We start from the raw sequence: 24,220 nt of genomic DNA on the forward strand, positions 1-24,220 counted from the left end.
ATGGGGCTTAGGCTGTGAAGGCCTCTTGGAGGAGATATGCCTTCAGTAAGGATTTGAAGTTGGGGAGAGTAATTGTCTGGTGGGTTTGAAGAGGGAGGGCGTTCCAAAATAGAGGCAGGTCGTGGGCCAGGAGATGGTGGTAAGACAGGTGAGATCGAGGCACAGTAAGAAGGATAACACCAGAAGGGTGAAGTATGTGGGCTGGGTTGTAGGAGAGAAGCAAGGTGAAGTGTGGCTCAGTGGAAAGAGCTCGGGCTTGGAAGTCAGAGGTCATGGATTCGAATTCCGCTCCGCCACTTGTCAGCTGTGTGACTGTGGGCAAGTCACTTCACTTCTCAGTGCCTCAGTTACCTCATCTGTAAGATGGGGGATGAAGACTGTGAGCCCTACATGGGACAGCCTGATTACCCTGTATCTACCCCAGTGCTTAGAACAGTGCTCTGCACATAGTAAGTGCTTAACAAATACCAACATTATTATTTTGATTAGATTGTAAGCCTGTCATTGGGCAGGGATTGTTTCTATCTGTTACTGAATTGTACATTCCAAGTGCTTAGTAAAGTGCTCTGCACATAGTAAGCACTCAATAAATACTATTGAATGAATGAAAGGTAGGAGGCCCCACTCTTCCTGGTGGGACCTGCTGGGACCTGCCATCCTGGATTCCCCATGATCATGTGGCTGGAGTCGGGAACCTGAGCACCGTGTCCAAGTGAGGTTCCGGTTCAGACCCCCACCAGACTCCAGAGTCCAGAGGGGTGGACCTCGGGTCCCTGATGTGGCTGGGCTAGGGCTGGGAAGCAGGAGGAGAAGAAGGTACCCGGGGAGGGTCAAGCTGAACTCCACCCACCACTCCACTCCAGAATGCATGGGGTAGAGGAGAAAGGGTTGAAGGGAGCTGGATCCAGGCCTCCAATCTCTGAGGAGAGGAGAAAGGAGATGCCAGGCCAGTGGCAGCCCAAGCTCTCAGCATGGCACATGCACCTGGTTTCACTCCTGCCCATATCCCAGACACAAGGTTGCCCTACCCCCACCCACCATGGCAGCTTGAGCGCTCGGTGTGGAATGCACAACCACCACCCCCCAACACACACACCCCCCACCATTCTTTCCAGCATTACAGATCTGATCCTGTCCAATGGCATCATTCTCCCACATCCCAGGAATGCCTAAACACTCCCACTCTTTCCCTCCAGCCACCACGGGCACATCCATAGATGAGATCCTGGGCTCTGCCCAGCAGGCCAACTAACAGTATTCAGGTGGGTGGCCCCCATTACCCTCAGTATTGGGCAGCATATCTTTCTACTCTGCCATTTCCCCCATTTCCCCATCTGGATTTATTTCAAAGTCTGTCAGAATTCTCCAGATTAGGAATCATGTTTACCAACTGTATTGTACTGTACTCTCCCAGGGACCTAGTTCAGTGCTTTACACACAGTAAGCGCTCAGTAGATACCACTGATTGATTGTTGATTCATAAGCTGGATATCCATGGATATTTAGCTTTATCTGGTCAACCACACTGATGAGATTCTTGAAGTTAAACATTAAGACTATATCTTCTTGTGGGCACAGCAGGTGCTCAACCAATATTGTTGACTGAGTGGCCTCCTGCTTCACTAACTCAAATTGATGTATTTCAGTTTTGTTTCCTCCAGCAGAATGAAAAATAGAATTTGCTTGACTGCTTTCAGTGTGAGTGCAAGCCACTTTGATCATTAAGGGATTCTATAACATGCCACTAAAGAATCATTTTTGTTAGCTTTATCTCTCAAGTGCCCAATAAGAAGGATGAGTTGATTCATTTTACAACAGAATAAAATAAGGCCCAGAAGGACCAAATAACTCACTTGAGTGAGTCAACGGCAGAGCTGGTACTTGAGCTCATTTTTGTTGTTGCCTTTTTATAGACTGTTTAGATAACCCATTCTGCCTCTTGTGCCATTGAGCCTGTCCTACTAAGTCCTATATGAGGCCTTAATTTCTGCTCTGCTGATTTAAATATATGTAAGACACCAGACTAGACAGGCATCATTCATACATTCATTTCTAAAGACATAATTCCATATTACAATTACATTCTAGAGGGGGGACACACATTATTAGCAGCGTGGCTCAGTGGAAAGAGCATGAGCCTGGAAGTCAGAGGTCATGGGTTTGAATCCCAGCTCTGCCACTTGTCAGCTGTGTGACTGTGGGCAAGTCACTTCACTTTTCTGTGCCTCAGTTATCTCATCTTTAAAATGGGGATTAACTGTGAGCCTCATGTGGGACAACCTGATTACCATGTATCTACCCCAGCGCTTAAAACAGTGCTCTGCACATAGCAAGCGCTTAACAAACACCAACATTATTATAAGTAAATAATTTATAATATATCATTCATAGATATCTACATTAGTGCTGTGAGGCTGAGGTTGGGGTGAATATCAAATGTCCAAAGGTCACAACCCAAGTGCATAGACCAATCTTCTACAGTACCTCTACTTCCAGATGACTTTAAGCATACTTTCTTTAGAGTTACACATTTACATATCTTTATTCATATACATATCTTTATATTCTGCCATTTCCCCCCATTTCCCCATCTGGATTTATTTCAAAGTCTGTCATAATTTCCCTCTAGATTAGGAATCCTGTTTACCAACTCTATTGTACTGTACTCTCCCATGGTCTTAGTTCAGTGCTAAGTAATTGCTCAGTAAATAACACTTATTTATTGGATTGGATGGATGGATATTCAAATGTTTGGCTATATCTGGTCAGCCACACTAACTGATGAGATTCTTGAAGGTAACCATTAAAACTATGACTTCTTGGCTTGGCTTACAACACACTCAGCAATAGTGATTGCCCTCACAACATCTTTATTCTGGCCCTCAACAACCAAAGCACAAAGAAGATAAAACTATGTAGAGATAGATAGATAAATATGTCTGTAAAAGCATCACTTCCACATAGTCCAACCCATAAATGTCTCGATAATTCAATTACTCTGTTTTGTACATCTCAGCCAGAATATCATTGTCTGGAAACTTTGAAATTTTTCATAGCTCTAACAGCTATGGTGACTTTGCATAGAAAATCCAATTCCCCTTGCATCTTTATAGGCAAGAGACTATTTTTTTACTGGTCAAAGTGACCAAGGTCTCCTTAGTTTGCCCTTTACAGAAGGTTAAAGTATAAAGAATATAAAATCACTTTATTGCCCATCCCTCTATGCTTTTACAGCTGTAGTAAGTCTGTTGTGGTACTGGAGTAAAATTTTTCTATTCCCTAGCCACTCATTGACTACAGAGAAGAACTGCTAATTTATTCACCAAGTAAATAGAGGTTCACTGTAAAGTCTGCCGAGTCAGGAGTTAGCTACACATTTTCAAACTACCTCTCGTGTGGTTTATAAGTCTAAACCTGTTAACCTGATATTGTCCTTAAGTTTCTAGACAAAATAACTATGATTTGATGTGTTTTATAATTTCCAGTCCATCTAGTTCTATAATGTGGAAGTTGTAATCCTTCAGAATTCCTAATTAAGAAAGATTTACAAGGTAGAATTCACTGGTCTGTGTGTCAAACATTGACATTCAGACACTGGTGATCTGGATCCAAACAGAGTCGTCCTTTCAGATGAAAGATGCTTAACTCCCTAGCAATGTCAATCAATCAACATATTTACTGAGTGTGGCTCAGTGGCAACAGCACGGGCTTGGGAGTCAGATGTCATGGGTTCTAACCCCGGCTCTGCCACTTGTCAACTGTATGACTTTGGGCAATCCACTTCACTTCTTTTGGCCTCATTCTCTCAATTGTAAAATGGGGACTAAAACTGTGAGCCCCACGTGGGACAACCTGATTACCTTGTATCCCCCCCAGCACTTAGAACAGTGCTTGGAACATAGTAAGTGCTTAACAAATGCCATCATTATTATTATTATTTATGCAGAGCCCTGTTAAGTATATAGGAGAGTACACTATAACAGATGTGGTAGACAGGTTTCCTGTTCACGATGAGCTTACAGTCTAGAAGGGGAGACAGACATTAATATAAATAAATTATTGATATATATAAGTATTGTGGGGCTGAGGGAGGGGTGAATAAAGGGTACAAATCCAAGTGCAAGGGTGACACAGGAGAGAGTTGGTGAATAGAAAATAAGGGCTTAGTTGAAGAAGGCGTCTTGGAGATGTGCTTTTAATAAGGATTTAAGGTGGAGAGAATGCTCCCAAGAGCTTAGTACAGTGCTTTGCACCCAGTAATTGCTAAATAGGATTTAATGAATGAATTGATGAATGAATTTGAAAGGGGATGGCATTCCAGGCCAGAGGCAGGACATGTGTGAGGAGTTGGCAGAAGGATAAATGAGATTGAGATATAGTGAGTAGGGTGGCATGAGAGGACTGAAGTGTGCAGACTGGGTTGTAGCCGACGTTTCCAAAATAGTATGTCAAAATAAACTTATACAAAACAGTATAGTCCTGTGCACTTTGGGCTGGGATCACATGTACCAACTCTATTGTATTGCATTTTCCCAAGTGCGCACATCAGTGTTCCACAAAATTAAGCACTCAGTAAGTATCATTGATTGATTGATTGATTGGTTGGCAAGATAAACAGTTGATAATGTGAAGGCTGAAAGGTTGTGATGAGTCAAGAATGAGGCCATGGTTACATACTCCTGGAATATTTTGGTGTTAGTAACAGAAATAGGATAGTTAGGAATATTATAGGAGGGATGATGAGAAAAATGAGCAAAAATACCCAATCAGACCTCATGAGACCTTTATCATTTTCTTTTACCTCCCAAACTTCACACATTTATTCTTCATTTTATTCTTTATTTTATTCACACTTCACACTGCTCCTTTTATGTCAAACTAGTCACTGAAATTTCATCCTTTTTGTCTCTCCACCAACCCCTTGCCCACATCATCCCTCTGGCTTGGAACTCCCTCCCCTTTCATATCTCACAGACCACCCAACTCCCAACCTTCAAAGTCTCTTTAAAATCATACTTAAATTACATTTTCTAAAGTTCTTCCCTGATTAAGCCTTCATTTTATTTACCTGCCCTTTCTTCTAGGTTACTTGGCTCTGTATCCTAAGGGTACAGTTTAAGAGCACTTGATATTCACTTCACCACAGCCCCACAGCACTTATTCAATTGAATTTATTGAGTGCTTAGTGTGTGCAGAGCACTATACTAAGTGCTTGGAAAGTACAATTCGGCAACAAATAGAGACAATCCCAACCCAACAACAGGCTCAAAGTCTAGAAGACTTACCCTATACTCTCCCATTTCCCCTTTCTTTTTAATTTATTTTAACGTATGTCTCTTCCTCCAGAGTTTAAGCTTCTTGTGGATAGGCATCCTGTCTACCACCTCTATTGTCTCATTCTATGCAAAGTTTAGTTCAATCTTCTACATACAGTAAGTCCTCCATTACTTTTATTGATTCATATTAAGAGATGTGCCCCTTTCTGAAAAGATGCATCCTAGTGGACAACACCTCTATCTCCTTTTCCTCAAAAAAAAAGATGCAAATCCTGATTATTTCCTAAAAAAACATTATTTTCCTAGATGTTTATCATTGTAAACTATTAGAAGACAAAGACACAGGACCTTAAGACATCATATGGATTTTTTGTATCGATATAGTATTCGATATAGTATAATTGAATAATTTCTCCCACGGAAAAAAACTAAAACACTTTCATGGAATGTTCTTGATAATGGAAAGGACTAATGGAAAGGACATGATAACTTGCTCTGAATAATTCTGGAAACAAAGATAATTTATTGTTATTATTAATTAATAACAACAATAATGGCATTTATTAAGTGCCAAACACTATTCTAAGCACTGGGGTAGATACAAGGTAATCATCAGGTTGTCCCACTTGGGGCTCACAGTCTTAGAACCCATTTTACAGATGAGGTCACTGAAACCGAGAGAAGTGAAGTGACTTTCACAAGGTGCCACAGCAGACAAGTGGGGGAGCCAGGAATAGAACCCACAGCCTCTGACTCCCAAGTCAGTGCTCTTGCCACCAGCAATGCTGCTTCTTTTACATTAATAAGCTTAAACTCACATTGTAGAAGTAAACATCAATTTGGGTTTTTAAAAGCTAAAATATACCTAGCATCTAAAATAATATGTTATAAGAAGGGGAGTTAGAGAATATTGGAGTAGAGTGTAAATTAATTTTTAATAATGAACTTTTGTGGTTGAATTTTTATAATCTTTAGGGAAATTGTTGAGAAATACATTTCATAATGATTATACTGTTTTGAGATCTTTATAAATCATCCATTCATCATTTTGGAACATTATATGGGCCTCTAAATGAGTGAAAAGAAGCAGATCTCTAAGTCCCAGCCTTCCTGAATTTCTGTTTTTCTGACCCAGTTCTTGGCACTTTGTGCTGCTTTTTACCACTATTTTGCCACAGTGGAAGAGGGGGTATTCAGTTTCTCACCTGTTCATACTCAGTGTCACTTCTCTCCTGAGCAGGTCCAAGGAGGGAGAAGAGTCTAAAAGATTCTGGAGTAGAGAGTTGGAATGGGGGAATAGAAACCAAAGGGTAAGAAATGGAAAGAAACTGGATAGCTGAAAATATTGACTATGCTACTCTGCAATTTATCTTCATTGTATTGTCTTACTGTATGTAGGAATTGGTCAAATGTACATATAAACAAGGCAAATCATATTTCACTTTTTCCCTCTTGATCTGAGAGATACAGGCACAGTAGGTATGGGTGCAAACTGCAATTTACATCCATACGTTTTCAATACCAACTTCTGTAAACGACCAATCGAGGAATGGTTTTTCAATCAATGACAGAAATTCTAAGTGTACCAAAATTATCCATAACTTTGCATTCATTCAATTATAGATACATATTAAGCTACAGTCATGTAATTACACTGTCAGAGAGGTTCCAAAATTGGGTAACCAACCGGCTTTTACTCCATTAGAAGTAAAATGGAAATGTTCATTCTCCCTGACAATTCGCCCTGATGATCGACCTATGTCAACCTCTCAAACTCTGCCTCCCTACATACTATTTAACTTTTTCCCTCTTTCATCACCAACACCATAGCTTTTAAGTTTTTTTTTCCCATTTCCCTGTAGTAACCTTGTTTCCTTCACCGTCACATGTACCCACAGAGCTGATACCATGAAGAAACTAGTGCTAAATACATTTGAAATAAATTTAAACTTAGAAATGTTCCAAGTGTTGTTTGTCAATTCATAATGTCAAGTTGAGGATTCTCTGTACATAAATTCATGCACCTGTGAAAAAGCTAAATGGCCCTGTATATCTTGGGAAGCTATCTTGGTATGGCTGAAGATGAATCTAGCCTCATCACAGTCAGGTAAAAAGAATAATAATAATAATGATGGTATTTGTTAAGTGCTTATTATGTGCCAAGCACTGTTCTAAGTGCTGGGGTGGTTACAGGGTAATTGGGTTGTGCCACAAGGGGCTCACCCTTTTAATCCCCATTTTACAGATGAGGTAAATGAGGCACAGAGAAGTGACTTGCCCAAAGTCACACAGACAACAAGTGATGGAGCCGGGATTAGAATCCACGTCCTCTGACTCCCAAGCCTGGGCTCCTTCCACTAAGCCACGCTGCTTCCATGGCACAAATGGCACAAACACTTCTATGATTTTCCACACATACCTTCCACCACTGAAGAGAAAAACTTTGGAAACAGATCAAAGCAGTCTAAACGTGAAGGTGTGACTTCTGAGGAAGTTATTGCCTCTGTCAAGGCCAGGGACATCATAAACCCTAAAATTTAATGATATTCACACAGAAAGCCACAGGCAAAAATACCTGTGGCCTTAATAAAAATGTTATAATAGTCATAATCTTTAAAAACAAATTATTTGTCATTAGGGTAGTATTATTAGTAGTAGTACTAGTTTTATTAGTATGACTTCTATTTTTTGACCCTCTATTTGGTGTCGTGCTCTGTACTGAGAGCTTACTGTGTGCAGAACACTGTACTAAGTGCTTGGAAGAGTGCAGTACAACAATAAATAGATGCATTCTGTTTTATGCTGATGAGCATTTCTTAAAACATAGACCCAATACGATACAAAAATGTTTATAAATTGCTTTACAGAGTCAGTACATTGACATGTACAATTAAGCTCTATCAAAGGGGATGATTTGGTTTTAGGGACTATTCTACTGACCACAAACATTTATTTGGATTGAGTGAATTTATGATCTAAAAAGCAAAGAGTCGAATATGATCATAATTCGTATGTTATAACTTAACTTGAGTACTGAGAAAAGCCTTAAAAAACTGTCATTTTTTTTCCAAGTCTTCTTCATGGAACTATACCCACAAATAGTCATGTTCATTGGTAATCATAGCCAAATGCCATCACAGAAGTCTGCAACATAGTTGGAACACAATTTCAATAATGCAAGAATTCTCAAAGACATAGTGAATAGAATCGAGAAGGCCAAAGTACCAACTGGAAAATTGACAAAAGTAAGTGACAGTGGGGCATCAAATTCAAGGTCTATATAGCCGTAGAGTCGTTCAATCTTCTACATTACCAGAAGACCTGGTTCAGCTATGAAAGACTTATAGTTTCTTGGGCATTTTCACCAGTGGAACTATGAGCCAAAAGTGACATCAAAGGTGTGGTAAGTTCACCTCCAATGAGTTACTAAAATATAGTGTACTAAACAGTTCCACAGCATTTTTCCAGACTTTGTTCATTCATTCATTCATTCATTCAATCGTATTTATTGAGTGCTTACTGTGTGAAGAGCAGTGTACTAAGTGCTTGGAAAGTGCAATTCGGCAACAAATAGAGACATTCCCTACCCAACAACAGGCTCACAGCCTAGAAGAGGAGAGACAGACATCAAAACAAATAAATGAGCATCAATAGGGTCAATAGTAATGAACAGAAGTATAGATATATACACATCATTAATAAAAATAGTTTTATAAATATGTACATATAGACACACAGGTGCTGTTGGGTAGGGAGGGGAGTAGAGTAGAGAGAGGAGGTGGGGGTGATGGGGAGGACAGGGGGAGCAGAGGAAAAGGGGGGCTTAGTCCAGGAAAGCCTCCTGGAGGAGGTGAGCTTTAGCCATCTACACTAGTATAGTCAATCCTATTAACTGAGTGCTTACTGTGCACAAAGCAGCCAAGCACTTAGTACAGTGCTTTGCAATAATGCTATTTGTTAAGCACTTACTATGTGCCAAGCACTGTTCTAAGTGCTGGGGGGATACGAGGGAATCAGGTTGTCCCCATGTGGGGTTCACAGTCTTAGTCCCCATTTTACAGATGAGGGAACTGAGGCCCAGAGAAGTTGAGTGACTTGCCCAAAGTCACAAAGCTGACAAGTGGCTGAGCCAGGATTAGAACCTATGATCTCTGACTCCTAAGCCCATGCTCTTGCCACTGAGCCATGAAACTTGATCCTTCAAGATGATACTATTAGACAGTGATTCATGGAGTCGTTCTAACTCTAACTTTTTATAGAGAAGCAGCATGACTCAGTGGAAAGAGCAAGGGCTTGGGAGTCCGAGGTCATGGGTTCAAATTCCAGTTCTGTCACTTGTCAGCTGTGTGACTGTGGGCAAGTCACTTAACTTCCCTGTACCTCAGTTACTTTATCTGTAAAATGGAGATTAACTGTGACTCTTACCTGGGACAACCTGATTACCCTGTATCTACCCCAGAGCCTAGAAGAGTGCCCTGCACATAGTAAGCACTTAACAAATACCAACATTATCAATATTATTATTTTTCTAACAAATATCTGCTAAGTCTAAAAGTCACCAGACTTTATGAACATGGAGTGCACTGGAGAGGAGAGAAGCAGGACTTTGAGCCAGCATACCTTTCCTTGGCATCGTGCTATTGCCTCTCTGTTAGTTGTCTGGGTTTCTCTTCTATTTATTTATTTATATTAATGTCTGCTCAGTAAGCACTCAATAAATTTGAATGAATGTCTCCTGTCTATACTGTAAGCTCGCTGTGGGCAGGGAATGTGCTTATTCTTGTATTGTACTCTCCCAAGTGCTTAGTACAGTGCTCTGCACACATTAAGCACTCAATAAATGCAATTGAATGAAGGAATGAATGAAAGTCATGTGATGCGATCCAGACCATCTCAGGCCCCAAGTGGTGCTGCTAGTGAGATAGGCTGGACCTTCGAAAAAGAGTTTCACTCTGGATGTAAACTGGAGTTGAGAAATGGGGTATGGGGTGGGCAGGCAGACAGAGAAGAGAAATAAAATGGTCTCTTTTTTTTTTCCTAGATCTATTCAGTATTCTAAAGGTCTTCTCAGTCATCCTTCCCCTGTCTAGACTGTGAGCCTGTTGTTGTTCAGGGATTGTCTCTGTTGCTCAATTGCACATTCCAAGCACTTAGTACAGTGCTCTGCATAGGGTAAGCGCTCAATAAATATGATTGAATGAATAAATGCCAACCTGGAGGCTGGGGTTGTTTGTGAGAGAGAAATGACAAATAGTCAAAGTATGTCTGTCCCCCGTTGCTCGGGAACGGGTTCGTTCGGGAATCGGCACAGTGAGGGAGAGAGGGAGGGAGAGGCCAGGTTCAGAAAGCCTGAGGTATGTTTATTCTGTGAGGCCAATTGAATTATTTGATTATTTAGACACAAGGAATTGAGCTTCCCTTTCCGGAGGAATATGATGCTTGGTGGGTGGTGTAGAGGTTCCCTAAGGGGAGGAGCGTAGGTTAGTAGTGTGGGGCAGAACCCATAGGCCTACCTGGCCTCATTCCCTTAGGGTTTGCTGGCACGTGGCTTGGCAGCTACCTCTCTCTGACCTACCTGTTCTCCCCTCACAGGAGGAATCCACTTACTTGTTACATCCACTTAAGCATTAACTCCACTTATGCATTAATCACACTTGGTGATGCGGCTAGCTCCCACCATGTGCACGCCTCACTCGGGAGGAATCCACTTAGGCCTTAAATTAACTTCTGTGTAACACACCTGTGGTGAAGCCTCTAGCTCCCACACACGTGCACTCCCCACTCAGGTTAAATTCACTGATGCATTACATACCCCTGGCAAAGCTCCTGTTTTCCAGCCCCATGATTGTTGGGCAGGATGGGACAGTCACCCATCCATCCCATGTCTCCTCCTTTGGTGCAGGCGGAGTGGCCTTCTCATGCTCTGGACAGAGGTGACCTGTAGCCGACTACTGTCAGTCTCCATCCTCCACCCAGAAGGTTAGAGGCTGCAGGTATTTATCACCTTGTGCTCTTAGGACATTCCAGCTTCCAGCCTCAATTTATCCAATCTCTGCCCTCCCCCCTCCATCATACCTCATTTTATTGTCACGGGGATGAGCGGCACCTTCCATATTCTCAGCTTGGGCTGTCAATCTGGCAGTTTTGGTGGTGGGGACGGCATCCCACCCGTCACTTCTGAGTTCACCCTGCTGGCTCAGGAGGTCACAAGATAGCATTTGACCTTGAGGTGGTCGGTACCCCAGAGTCACCTTGGGACAATGTCCTAATTTCAGTTACGTGGGAATGAATTGATAGGAGTCCATCTGCTTTGGACTCTGTCTTTCATCTCTCTCTTTGAAGCACGAGTCATTCAAACATGTTTGTGCTGAATACTGTCCTGGGCACTGGAGAAGTTTACTACAAATTTTAACATCCCACTTAAACAGTATAAAATGGTCTGTTTTTTCTGCATCTGTTCAATATTCTGACCATCTATTCTTACACCTGATCTTGATTTGTCTTTTAAGCCAACCCTAGCTTCTACACATAAAGATGTTCCCTTTAAGCACTTGATAGTCATCCCACCCTCTGCACTCATGTACATATCTGTGATGTATTTTAATGTCTTTCGCCCCTTCTAAACAAACTCCTGGTGGACAGGAAACATGTCTATCAACCCTGTTTTAATGTAGTTTTCCAAGAACTTAGTTTAGTGCTCCACATCCAGTTAAGGCTCCTTAAATATCCATTAGGCAGTACAGAGCATGGGCAACTGCAGGAGAAGTGGGGAATAATAGCAGGGGCCCCTGAAGGGTGTGGGCTACTCTCTCCCAAATATATTTTAAAGAAATTATCATGTGGGTTGGGTCTTTGATTTTCTGAGTTCTTTCCCTGTAGTGTGTTTGTGTGAGTGGGTGGGTGGAAGCTCCGAAGCTCACCTCATCTATTGGTTGATATAAATCTCAGTGACTGCCTTTTATTATTATTATCATGAGGACACTGAGGCACAAAGAAGTGAAGTTATTTTTCTCTGCTTCTCTCTCACAACACCACACCTTGCAATCCTCCTCCCACTACCCCTCCCCATTGTGTGTTTACATGCATTTAGTATTATGCTGTTAATTTACTGATATATCTGAATGGCCCCAAAATTTCCAGCAGGCAGCTGGAAAGTAGGTGGAGGAAGGGTCTGAAAGTGTTAGCTCTGAGGCTCTCCCCCCAGTGAAGTGGTGCTTCAGACCCCCAACCCTGGGGAAGTAATGCCCATAATTATGGATCTTCCCTTCCTCTCCCAGAACTCTGAATCATTTTAATTGTGAACAAAGGACACCAGAAGTTCTCATAAAAAGACTCCAAATAACTACAAAAAGTTGGATGGAATTAGTACCTTCAATGTTCCTTCTCAATGGTAAACTAAATTATAATATAATAATAATGTTTGTTTAAGTACTTACTATGTGCCAAGCACTGATATAAGCGCTGAAGTAGATACAAGGTTATCAGGTTGCCCCATGTGAGGCTCACAATCTTAATCTCCACTTTACAGATTAAATGACTTGCCCAAAGTCACACAGCTGACCGATGGCAGAGCTGAGATTAGAACCCATGACCCCTGACTCCTTAGCCCGTGCTCTTTCCACCGAGCCACGCTGCTTCTCTAAAGCTTCTCGAAATTACCAAGAGACCTAACAGTGGCTGCATCTCTCTGTAGGGCGGGACTGCTGGGAGGCAAAAAAAATCTTGCAGCTGGTGACAAGAAACTTTAGACAACAAAACAACTCCTCTGGTTGCACTGAGGAGAATGCATCTAAAGTATTTGATGAGTGGGGGTGGAGCGGGATTGCTAGCTGGGGTATAGTGAGATAGAAGCAAGAAGCAATCACTTAATTTCTTTGTCTCTCAGTTTCCTCTTGCTAACAAAACAATTGATTAAGCAGTCACTGAGTTTCATATCAATCAATCCATGAGGTAAGTACCGAGGGTGGGGTGAATATTAAGTGCTTAAAGGGAACAACTTTATGTGTAGAAGGCAGAGTTGGCTTAAAAGACAGATCAAGATCAGAAATGAGAGTAGATGGTTAGAATAATGAACAGATCCAGAAAAAAAAATAAAAGACCCCTTTAATTCATACTAAGTAGGACATTAAAATTTACAGCCATTTTCTCCAGTGCCCAGGATACTATTAAGCACATACTGATGTTTGTGTCTGCTGATTTCCTGTTTGGCCCACCTCCATTTAACTTTCAGAGTAAAACCTTCAGAATAAAGAAAAACAAAAGAAAAGAATAAGGAAAATGTAAAAACTAATGAAAGGACTACTTTAATTCTCTTCTACTCCTTCCTGCCTGTCTCCACCCACTCTTTCTCTGTCATCTTGTCTCTTGAGTAAAACCTGTGGAATAAAGAAAAAAAAAGAAAGTAAAAAAACAACAAAGAGAATACAGAAAATATAAAAAAGACTAGTTTAATTTTCTTCTCCGTCTCCCTGCTTCTCTTCTGCCCACCTCAAGCTGCTTTTACATCTCCATCTTATTACAGAGTAAAACTTCCAGACCTCCAAAATAAAGAAAAAAGAAAAGTGAAAAAGAACAAATAAAATTAAAAAATAGAATAAGGACTACCTATTTCTCTTTTCCATCTGTCTGCATGATTGGGGCAGCAGCAGGAGATTTGGGGATATTAAGGGAGTGGCTCCAGGGAAAAGGGAGGCAGTATATTGTGCTAGAAGTAATGTGATGTGATCAAGACCTTCTCAGATTCCAGGAAGTGCAAAGTGGAGGCTGCTGTTTGAGAAATGGACAGGGACCCCAGAGAAAGATTTTTCACTCTGGATGTGAAATTCATGCAATGTGGATTGCATCATATCTCAGGGAAGGGGTGTGAGAGGCAATACCATGTAGGAAAATAATTTCACCCCTTCACCTTAAGGTTGGTAGGCTTGATAGGGTTCCCGTACAACCTTGGAGATCAACCACACAATTATACTTGATTCATTCAATCTGTTTATTGAGTACTTACTGTGTGCAGAGCACTGTACTAAGAGCTTGGAAAGTACAATATAGCAATAAATAGAAATAATCCCTGCCCACAATGGGTTTACAGTCTAAGGGAAGGAGAAAAACATCAAAACAAGTAAATTGGCATAAATATAAATGGAATTATAGCTATATACATAAATGGAGGAGGGAGAGCACAAGGAGCAAGCCGAGGTGATGCGGGGGGGAGGGGCTGAGGAAAAGGGGGGGCTTAGTCTAGGAAGGCCTCTTGGAGGAGGTGAGCCTTCAGTAACGGCTTGAAGGGGGGAAGTGTAATTGGTGGATTTGAGGAGGGAGGGAATTCCAGGCCAGAGGCAGGTCTTGGGCCACGGGCTGATGGAGGGACAGGTGAGATTGAGGCACAGTGATAAGGTTAGCACCAGAGGAGGGGAGTGTGTGGGATGCAGAAGGAGAGAATGAAGGTGCGGTAAGAAGGGCCAAGGTGATGAGAACTTTGAAGCCAATAGGGAGGAGTTTTTGCTTCATATGAAAGTTGATAGGCAACCACTGGAGGTTTTTGAGGAGGGTGGTGACATGCCCAGAGTGTTTCTTTAGAAAGATAATTTGGACAGGAGAGCGAAATATAGCTGAAGTGGGGAGAGATAGGAGGTTGGGAGATCAGCAAGGATGCTATTGCAGTAATTCAGTCGGTCTTAGTGGAAAGAGCACGGGCTTGGGAGTCAGAGGTTGTGGGTTCTAATCCTGGCTCCACCACTTATCAGATGTGTGGCTTTGGGCAAGTCACTTAACTTCTCTGTGCCTCAGTTACCTCTTAAGTAATATGGATATTAAGACTATGAGCCCCACATGGGACAACCTGATTAGCTTGCCTATACCCCAGCGCTTAGAACAGTGTTTGGTGTATAGTCAGCACTTAACAAATACCATTATTACCCCCCTTCTAAATTGTGAGCTCATTGAAGGTAGAGATAGTCTCTGTTGATGAATTCTAATTTCCAAGTGCTTAGTACAGTGCTCTGAACACAGTAAGTGCTCAATAAATACATTTGAATGAATGAATGAATAGAAGGTGGGTGACATAGGGTCACCAGGTACATCTATGTGGATGTTGAAGTCTCCAAGGATCAAAGTGGGAATAGAAAAGGAGAGAAGGAGCATGAGAAAGGGGTCAAGATGATTAAAGAAGTTGGAGGTAGGACCTGGGTGGTGGTAGATAATGGCTACAAGAATCTGGAGGGGATGGTAGAGGCAGATGATAAGGGCTTCAAAGAAGGGGATCAAACCCCTGTTATAGCAGTATACTAACTTGAAACAGGATTTCATGAGACTGGACACATGAGAAAAATAGATTCCCCAACAGTTATTCCTGTTTGTTGAACAAAAAGTGGGCCTGTGCAAGAAAAATATTTTCAAGAGATACAATTTTAAACAATTAAAATAATATCAGATTAGCATGCAGCGTATCAGAAGAGGAATGTTGCTCCTTGAGAAGAGTCCTTGGAAATAGAAAGATACTAAGAGTCAGATGCAAAAACAGCAGAGTCCTTTTCAGCCACTAAGAATCTAAGAATTGTTTTCTTAGAAAGTCTTAATAATAAAAATGATAATAATTATGGTATTTGTTAAGCACTTACTATGTGTCAAGCACTGTTCTAAGTGCTAGAATAGATACAAGCTAGTCAGGTTGGTCACAGGCCCTGGCCCACATGGGGCTCACAGTCTTAATCCCATTTTACAGATAAGGAAACTGAGGCACAGAGAAGTGAAGTGATTTGCCCAAGGTCACGTAGCAGACAAATAGCAAATCTGGGATTAGAACCCAGGTCTATCTGACTCCCAGTCTTGTGCTTTATCCACTAGGCCATACATACCATTCTATCAGTCAGTGCTATTTATTGAACACTTACTATTTGGAGAGGACTTTACTATCTGCTTGGGAAATTAATAATAATAATTATAACAATGTTGGTGTTTGTTAAGGGCTTACTATGTGCAGAGCACTGTTCTAAGTGCTGGGGTAGATACAAGGTAAGCAGGTTGTCCCACTTGAGGCTCACAGTTAATCCCCATTTTACAGATGAGGTAACTGAGGCACAGAGAAGTTAAGTGACTTGCCCACAGTCACATAGCTGACAAGTGGCAGAGCCAGGATTTGAACCCATGACCTCTGACTCCCAAGCCCGGGCTCTTTCCACTGAGCCACACTGCTTCTCATTACAGTATAGTAGGTATTAGACATGATCCCTGCCCACAAAGATTTCACAATCTATGTAAAATGCAAAATTAATCAATGAGATTGATTGAGCACTTACTGTGGAAAACAGTTGGCCTAGTGGAAAGAGCACACACCTGAGAGAGGATCTGGGTTATAATTCTGACTTCCCCACTTACCTGCTATGTAAAGTTGGACAAGGCACCTAACTTATCTAGATAATTATATGACCACATATGTGACATTTATCTTCAGAGTTGACCTTATTTGTAGTGAAATTATTTTCTTTTTTTGTCTTTAAACATTTAAAGTTTTCTTGGCCATATTTGGTGAAATTTTTTAAAAAGTTATCGAACTTTATGAACACCTGAAAAGTTCCACTTTGTATCATGAATTTTACCAATCACTGTATTTTTAAACTAAAATTCTGTAATTTTTAAAGGTGCTCCACCAAATCTTAAACAAAATGGACAGCCAACCCACATAAATCAATAAAAAGAATATATTAAGGTAGTACATGCCATTTTTTTATGATTGTCTTGATGGGTTTTGCATATATTTCTCATTAAGCAATGACACCTGTACATTTCAAAGCCAATAGCCTAAAATATGTCAGTGGGTATAAGAAATGACAAGACTATGGAGTCATCAACCTGAGCATAAAATGTGTCCCTTTGAAATCAGTGATTTATAGATTATAGCAATAATTTAGGTGACAAAAGATACCTACAGATTAACTAGAATATTATAGAGAGACCTTAAATCAAAAAGTATTAGAAAGTAAAAATTGAAGGCTAACCCAGATAGAAAAGAAAGAATAAATTGTAGTAGAACTAGTGTCTTCTTCTAATTTTAAATGCCTGTATGTTGTGTCCTTTCATATGTATTCTTGTACATATGAATACCTCATACAATCAGTATGAAATAATATGATCTGCCAGATGTGCAGAGCACATTTATCAGCATATTTGTACTTACTAATTATCCTAGTCCTCTCCTGGGATTAAATCCCTTACTGGTAGAGAAGCAGCGTGGCTCAGTGGAAAGCGCACGGGCTTTGGAGTCAGAGGTCATGGGTTCGAATCCCTGCTCGGCCACTTGTCAGCTGTGTGACTTTGGGCAAATCACTTCACTTCTCGGTGCCTCAGTTATCTCATCTGTAAAATAAGGATTAAGACTGTGAGCCCCACGTGGGACAACCTGATTCCCCTGTGTCTATCCCAGCGCTTAGATAAGTGCTCGGCACATAGTAAGTGCTTAACAAATACCAGCATTATTATTATAAATCAGGTGGCTAGAGAAGTGGAACTTTATTTTGTGGCATCAAGGATGCATTAAATATTTTCATTGTTCAACTTTCATTGTTCAAACTGTTCAACTTTCTGTGCAAAGTTGATATTACAGACAGATTTTATCAGTGCACTCTGATGTGGCTGAGAATCTCTTTCACAATGGGTGGATGTAAAGACTGCCCTTTGTTGAAGTAATACATTTGTTACGAACTGTGGCAAGCACTAGTTTCACTTATTCCTCTAGGTGTTATAAGCTTCTCAAAGTCTCTCTTCTAAGACATATCATCCCACGGGAATTTGATGAACTTTCTCAGTTAAACATTTACTATTTTGGCTCTCAAGAATGGGGGATAAATTGAACCAGATTGAACCTAGTTTCCTCAGTGATGATACAGTCCTGATTTACTCCATTCATGAGGATAAAAGGACCTGTCTAATTCTGAAGTAGCCTGTTGTATTGTCATGGATGAAGCTTAGGATCTTGACAAATGTGTCAGGACAATAAGAGCTTTTTAGGAGTTGGTTTATGGTGCTAAATGTGTTTGTAAACTAAAAAAAAAAAATGAGTCTTTGATGTTTTTCTCCCTGAATTTTTCTAGCATCTGGTGTGCTGCAAAGGAAATACTTATTTTACCTTAAAGCCACTTTGCACTTAAGGGAGCTCATGGCTAATAATATTCCATTTAATTTATCAATCTGTGCAGAGTGATCAAATGGAAAGAGCGCAGGCCTGGAAGTCAGAAGACCTGGATTATAATTGATCAATCAATCAGTCAATGGAAATTATGAGCCTGTTGTTGAGCAGGGATTGTTTCTATCTGTTGCCGAATTGTACATTCCAAGCGCTTAGTACAGTGCTCTGTACACAGTAAGCGCTCAATAAATACATTGAATGAATTAATTAATTAATTAGTGGGTGTTTACTGTGTGCAGAGAACTTGAACAAATCACAACTTATTTGTGCCTCGATTTCCCCATCTTACATTGGAATTAAATGCCTGTTTAGAACCCTCCATGGCCATAGAGAAGATTCAGCCAGATCTTGCTGTAAAATTATCATTACTATTATTATGATTATTAATAGTAATAATTAATAATTATGGTATTTATAAAACACTTACTATGTACCAGGGATGGTTCTTAGAGCTGGGTTGGATACAAGCTAATTGGATTGGACACGGTCCCTGTCCTAAATGGGGCTAATAGTCTTAATCCCCATTTTAAAGATGAAGTAACTGAAGCACAGAGAAATTAAGTGACTTGCCAAGGTGACACAGCAGACAAGTGGCAGAGATAACATTAAAACCCAGGTCCTTCTGACTTCCAGCCCATGCTCTATCCACAAGGCTTCACTGCTTCTCTGCAATTATAATAAATTTGTTAAGCTCTTATGTGTTTCAAGGTCAAGCAAGCCCTACTCTAAACTCTGAGGTACCGTGGCGTCATGGGTCATGGGTTTGAATACTGGCTCTGCCACTTGTCAGCTGTGTGTGGGCAAGTCACTTAACTTCTCTGTGCCTCAGTTACCTCATCTGTAAAATGGGGACTAAGACTCTGAGCCTCACGAGGGACAACCTGATTACCCTGTATCTACCCCAGCGCTTAGAACAGTGCTCTGCACATATTAAGCACTTAACAAATACCAACATTATTATTATTATTATTCAAGATAATTAGATTGTGCAGTCTCTACCCTACATGGGGTTCACAGTGAAAGTAGGAGGGAAAAGCAGCATGGCCTAGTGGAAAGAGCATGGGCCTGGGAATCAGAGGACCTGGGCTCTAGTCCCATCTCTGCTACATGTCAGCTGCATGACCTGGGACAAGTCACTTAACTTCTCTGTGCTTCAGTTATCTCACTATAGAATGGGATTAAATCCTACTCCCTCCTACTTACACTCCGAGCCCATGTGATACAGTGAATGTGCCCAACCTGATTAAGTCATATCTACCCCAGTGCTTAAAACAGTGTTTGGCACACAGTAAGTGTTTAACAAGTACAATAATTATTATTAGGAACAACAGCTCATCCACTTTTTTCACATCTGCTGAGTGGGGCATTCAGTTGCCCCCTTAAAAACCATTGGGCTCTTTGCAATTCATGTAATACCATTTTCTCAGCATATCCAGGGGCCTAATTATCTACTAGAGTTCCTCTAAAGACCTGATCACAGTGAAACAGTTGACATCATAACATTTTTCATCAATTATCTCAAAAGAGGGCAAGACCTCTTTGGTTTGGAAGTCAGTGTATCTTTTTCATTTACTTCAGTATTGTAGAAAACTATGCCTATTATGAAAAAAAGCTGTGTAGGGATCACTCTTGCAAAGTGCTTGAAAATTATGTGCCTTTTGTGGTAAATTTGTTACCCCTGAGGATAGGATATCTGGCTAGCAGTATCATGTGTCTGCTGAGTTGATTTGCCTCAGTGAAAACCCAAAATCTGCTTTTCCAGGTCAAAGGAACACTTGCTTGGGCCAAGCTCCCAGGAATTGTGCTGTGCTTTTCTCAGTTGGAAACAGCTCTTTATGTTTCTCACACCAATAAACTCCATGTTGACTGATGAAAAAATAAAGCACACTGTTATCACGGAAAGGAAACCTAAAATTAACTCTACTTAAATATTTCTGGCAAAACAAAAGACAAAATTACTTTTAAAGACAGTGTGGCATAAGCTTTGAGTAATTATTAGTAGCTTATGATGCTTCCATTTCAAATTCTGTATTGTTGGGCTTAATCATTTTATTCCATTTCTGAACAATGCAAAACATCCAACAAGGCTTCATTTTCCCCAATGGCTGTTCTTGCTTGAAAGGAACACATACAGTGTTCAAGTGTCTACTGAAAACACACTTGTTAACCCTTTGCTTTTTTGCAACATGTTCAGGTTTTTAGTAATGCAATATTCATAATTTGAGTCAGTACTCCAAAAATGTGTCAGTTTCATGTTTTGGCAAAATAGCCTTAGAAGCAGTTGACAGGGGTTTGGATTGTTATTTTTCTGAAATTGAAGCACAATGCCTTCATCCTGTAGGTTTGAACTCACTGGGCTAGAAAGAAAATTTCACACATATGACTTCAGCAAACAGAGGTTTATAGTGAGCCTCATTGGACTAGATGTATCCAAAATAGTTCTGAGAATTGACCTGCCTCCATTGGAATGGAAAACATTATGAGATAAATATTTTTCATCTGAGAATTTGTGTTCTTCTTGGCTTCATCTCTGAACAAAGTGTAGCATGGATGATACTAAAATGGTTGAAGGCCAAATTTTAAAGATGAATTTTTGCCAAGATTCTGATTTTCAAATGGGGCCTCCTGCTTTGTTTGACTGTTGGAATAGTTTATATATATAAAATGAAAGCACTTAATATGAAATAATATATCATTTATAATTTTATAATATATAAAGACTTAATAAGCACTTAATATAAGGGAATATATATATGTGTATATATATATATATATTCTTCTTTCTTCCAAAATGACTTTCATCTTCAGTCTTAGTTTGTCATTTGGGTTACCACATGACCTTGGACAAGTCACTTAACTTGTCTGTTCTTCATCACTGTAGAATGGGATTAAATCCTACTCCCTCCTACTCACACTCTGAGCCCATGTGATGCAGGGACTGTGCCCAACCTGATTAAGTAGATCAGTGTGAGAAATGGTTTTAGTAAAGCAAAGAAAAAGGGAACTGGATGAGGATGTTCCCCATTCCTCATCCAGTACATTCTGACTCCCCACTCAATGCTCTCCTGATTCTCCAGGTTGTTATGGGGATCAGGAGTTTGAGGTCAAAAGCCAAGGGCCAAATCCAGGGCTGGGGTATATTAATGTCTGTCTCTCCTTCTAGACTGTAAGGTCATTGTGGGCAGGGGATGTGTCTGTTTATTGTATATGTACTCTCCCAAATGCTTAGTACAATGTTCTGCGAACAGTAAGCGCTCCATAGATATGATTGACTGATGACTGACGTTGAGGTTTGGCTGTTGGTGGCCTCATCAGCTGAGTTCTGTAAATAACTCTCAGTTTATCATGGGTGACCAAGTGAATCATATCAAAAGGTGACTCAGAATCCCTGTTAGACATTCAATTAAATGATGCTTTTTAATGTTTTTGATGTTGTTTCAGTGCTGCTTGTTGTTTTTGTAGAGAACTCCTGAATAGGAGAAGCACCTCTAGATTTGAAAGGAACGTATGTCAAAAAGGTGTAAGGGACGATCCTGGTAATTAAAGACCAGTTGGTTTGGCATCCCTAGCTGGGGAAAACCAGGACAAATGATCAAATCATCAGTTTCAAACCACTGGAAGAACCAGAAACCAAAAACAGCTACCATAGTTTGGTGAGGAGTCAATATGTCCATCACATTTAATTTCCTTTAGAGTAGCCTCATTCAGTCATATTCATTGAGTGTTTACTATGTGCAGAGTAATAATTATAGTTGTCCAAATCATAAGGGATGGACTCGGTGAATGTTAGCATTACTGTTCATAGCTGGTTTGAGGTTTTAGTTATGATATATTTGTGTTTGTCTCCTTCATTAGCATGTAAGCACTTTAAAGACAGGGAATGTATCACTTTTCTATTCTGTACATCCCAAGTTAATAATGTTGGTATTTGTTAAGCGCTTACTATGTGCCGAGCACTGTTCTAAGCACTGGGGTAGACACAGGGGAATCAGGTTGTCCCGCGTGGGGCTCACAGTCTTCATCCCCATTTTACAGATGAGGTAACTGAGGCACTGAGAAGTGAAGTGACTTGCCCACAGTCACACAGCTGGCAAGTGGCTGAGCCGGGATTCGAACCCATGACCTCTGACTCCAAAGCCCGTGCTCTTTCCACTGAGCCACGCTGCTTCTCTAAGTTGCCCTCTCAGGCTCACACCTGGAGAGTTGCCAGTACTCTACCAGTCTTGACTATGGGAGGGTGGGTCAAGCAGAGACTTATCCATTCCATTCCTAGCTTGGGTAGTGGCTAGTGAATGAAAGATAACCTGCTACAAGTCAAGACTCCCCTGTGCTGGGCAACAGTGGCATGGGAGAGAGTCAAGGTCAGAGACTCACGTTTACTGTGCAGAAAGAGGCAATGGTAAACCACTTTCATATTTTTACCAACAAAACTCTATTGATACACTACCAAAGTGATTGCAGATGGAGGTGGGGCATTCTGGGAGAGATGTGTCCATGGCATCCCTGTGGGTCGGAGACGACTTGACAGCATAAGACATGATGACTGCCCAAGTGCCTAGCACAGTGCAATCCAATAGATGCTTCTATCTCAGATAATTCCTACCTATACATTATTTTCTAATGTTTAATACAGTGCTCTGCACACAGTAAGCACTTAATAAATAATACTATTAGTACTACCACTGTTCCAAATTGTAATAATCAGAGGCTCAGGAATTGACCCTGAGATTAGTTTTATTTAACGTGTCTATTGACAGTCTGGGTGAAGAAATTGAGAACCGATAATCAGTGGGGAGATTGATTAATTGATTAATCAATTGTTTGAAGATGGGACTATTATCCAAAGTGATCTAGACAGATTGGGGGAAAAATGGCATGAACTAACAGGACAAAATTAAAAAGGAACAAGACCAAAAAACTAGATTCATGGATGAAAAGCCCCAAAATGAAGACAGGATGGGAAAGGCAAACTAAGAACAAATTCAGTTAAAAAAAATAAATCTGGTATCAAAATCAACCAAAAAATGGTAAACACACAGCATTTATGATACTGAACCCTTGCTGTATAGTGAGTGTACAATATTTAGGTTTCACATTTTAAGTTCACAGCTCTGATCTGGATAGAAATTGTGTACCATATACTTCATATGTATAATTTTGAAAGCATCAGTAAAAATAAATAGTAATTACTGAGCACCTGATGAGTGAGACACACTGCAATAAGGACTTTGATCTTTAGTTAAACAGAAGCCAGAAACACAGTCCCTGCCCTCAGGAAGTTTAGAGTCAAGCAAGAGAGACCATAAACCAGTCAGATTATAATATATTTTTTGATAAGAATAATTGATTTCTCTGTGACTCTCCTTCTGGTAGATTTGGTAGGCTTGCTTTGCAAGATTGAGGCATCCTCCACAGAGGCAGATTGTCAATGTAAAAGTGCCAATCTCCCTGAAAAGTCCTTTTACACCAGAGAAGCTATCAAATGCCAAAAGAACTGACAAAGTGACTAGCAAACTGTAAGTACCAGATATCACGAGGTGATTAGAAAATTTCAAAGCTGTCAGCTTAAGCAAGGATAAGCCCCCTAAGACATATAAGTCTAGATTTGCTGATAAAGCATTCTCAATGTCTTCTTTCATGAATCAAGATCACACAGTGGTGAGAATGTCATCTCTGAGGTGCAACAAAATCTTACTAAACATTTATCTTTGATTACAAATTAATTTCCATCATTTTTCAGAAGGACATCTTGGAGAGTCCTTTCAAA

The 24,220-nt window shown here is 40.5% G+C and overlaps 1 non-coding gene across 1 annotated transcript; it reads left to right on the forward strand.

Annotated features, from left to right (window-relative positions):
* The first annotated feature begins 22,630 nt into the window (after positions 1–22,630).
* On the forward strand, positions 22,631–22,768 carry LOC114811674. The gene has a single exon (XR_003759370.1). It is a non-coding gene; the product is annotated as a small nucleolar RNA SNORA7 (small nucleolar RNA).
* Positions 22,769–24,220: the final 1,452 nt, after the last annotated feature.

Source organism: Ornithorhynchus anatinus, chromosome 4 (genome assembly GCF_004115215.2).
Source record: "Ornithorhynchus anatinus isolate Pmale09 chromosome 4, mOrnAna1.pri.v4, whole genome shotgun sequence".
Lineage (NCBI taxonomy): Eukaryota > Metazoa > Chordata > Mammalia > Monotremata > Ornithorhynchidae > Ornithorhynchus > Ornithorhynchus anatinus.